The following is a 2,324-nucleotide window of genomic DNA, read 5'->3' as shown; positions in this document are numbered from 1 at the left end:
CGACCTCAAACTTCTGCCTAGTTGAACTGGGCCGGAATAAATTATTTATATATTTATTATTTAAAATTGTCTCAATAATAATAACATTAATAATGATAATAATTTTTTATTGAGGACTTTTAATAAATTGGAATAAATTATATATTTATGGCTTTTAATTTAGTGAATTCAATGCATGGCTTAAAAAAAGAGTGGATGAATATAATTAATTTGATTAAATAATTTATTTGTATAATGTATAATAGTCATGTGATCAGTACAATCTATTTTGTTTCACAGATTTGTCATAAAAGTTATTAATTATGATAAAGGGGTCAAAAACAAAATTTATTCGAATGATCACATGTAGTCATGTACAATATGTAATTACTTATGCTAAAACAATTATATTACCGTTTTAATTACCGTTAATGTAGAATAGTTTTGATGTATCGATAATATAAACGGTTTTATATAGTCATTCAATAAAATACATATGTTTAGTCTTTTGTAAATGATGAAATTAAAAATTAGTTACTTTTATTAATATACCAATATATAATTAAATGTCTGATAAAAATTGTCTACACAATTAGTAATTAGTGAATGAAAAATCTTAAAATATAAATTATAATCGGACTTATTAATTAGCAACATCTTCGTAGTTAGATATATCTTCTTTAAAATTAGTTAATTTTATATTTTCCTCAATTTCATCTTCTAATTTTTCGTTCGACTATTTTAATGTCTGTTATAAAATAAATAAAAGATATATTAAATATAAAATAAAAACGTATAAATAGAAGATTTTAACATTAAAATAATTAGTTTAATAATGATTTATATATAATAATATTATATGTTGTAATGTGTATATATATATAAAGATAGCAAGAAGTATTAAAAGTAAAGAGAGAGAATTGTATTTATTTTGTTACTGTAGTTGTATTTTCCTTTTACCCCGTACATGCTTTTATAGGCATACAAGGCTTCACTTTTCAAACTTCATAAATATTGTCTTGCTTCTTTCAATATGGGAAAACTGAGCCATCCACATTAATGGGCATCCACTTTGACTATATTGATCTTATCACAACACTCCCCCTTAAATGCCCATTTAGGATTATTGCCTCGTTAAAACCTTACTAAAGAAAAATTTAGTGGAAAAAAAACCTTAGTGAAGGAAAAGAGTACAATATCCTTTGTGATGGGGACTGTCTCATTAAAAACCTTGTCAAGAAAACCCAATGGAAAAAAAAACCTGACCAAGGAAAAAAGAGTACAGTATCCCCCTCTTGCCGACATCATTTAATGTCTCGAAATTGGCGCATCCCAATCTCATGTACCAATCTTTCAAAGGAGGATTTTGGGAGTGACCTTGTAAATAAATCTGCCAGATTATCACTTGAGCGGATCTGTTGAATATCAATTATCCCTTGATTTTGAAGATCATGAGTGAAGAAGAATTTGGGAGAAATATGCTTTGTTCTATCACCTTTGATGTATCCGCCTTTAAGCTGAGCAATGTATGCTGTATTATCTTCAAACAGGACAGTTGGAGCTATCTTATGATCAATCAATCCACATGACGACATAATATATTGAATCAGGCTCCTTAGCCAAAAACACTCGCGACTAGCTTCATGAATCGCTAGTATTTCAGCATGATTAGAAGAAGTTGCTGCTATTGTCTGTTTTGTGGACCTCCATGATATAGCTGTATCACCATATGTGAATAGATATCCTGTTTGAGATCTCCCTTTATGTGGATCAGACAAGTATCCAGCATCTGCATAGCCAACTAATTGTGACTTGGATCCATAGGGATAAAACAATCCCATATCAACCGTTCCATGAAGATATCGAAAGATCTGTTTGATTCCATTCCAATGTCTTCTGGTTGGAGATGAACTATATCTTGCTAGTAAATTCACAGCAAATGATATATCGGGTCGTGTATTATTAGCAAGATACATTAGTGCTCCAATGGCACTAAGATATGGTACTTCAGGACCAAGGATATCTTCATTTTCTTCTTTAGGACGGAATTGATCCTTCTCCACATCCAAAGATCTTACGATCATTAGAGTACTCAAGGGATGTGACTTATCCATATAAAATATCTTCAAGATCTTTTCTGTGTATGTTGTTTGATGAATAAAGATCCCATTTTTTATATGCTCGATCTGCAGGCCGAGACAAAATTTAGTTCTTCCAAGATCTTTCATTTCAAACTCTTCTTTTAGAGTTTTTATAATTGTTGGAATCTCTTCAGGAGTCCCAATGATATTTAAATCATCAACGTACACAGCAATTATAATGAACCCAAATGTAGTTTTCTTTAT

The sequence above is a fragment of the Arachis duranensis genome, chromosome 3, assembly GCF_000817695.3.
Source record: "Arachis duranensis cultivar V14167 chromosome 3, aradu.V14167.gnm2.J7QH, whole genome shotgun sequence".
In the NCBI taxonomy this organism is placed as follows: domain Eukaryota; kingdom Viridiplantae; phylum Streptophyta; class Magnoliopsida; order Fabales; family Fabaceae; genus Arachis; species Arachis duranensis.
The sequence above is the reverse complement of the archived record's forward strand: the minus strand, read 5'-3'. Positions refer to the sequence as shown.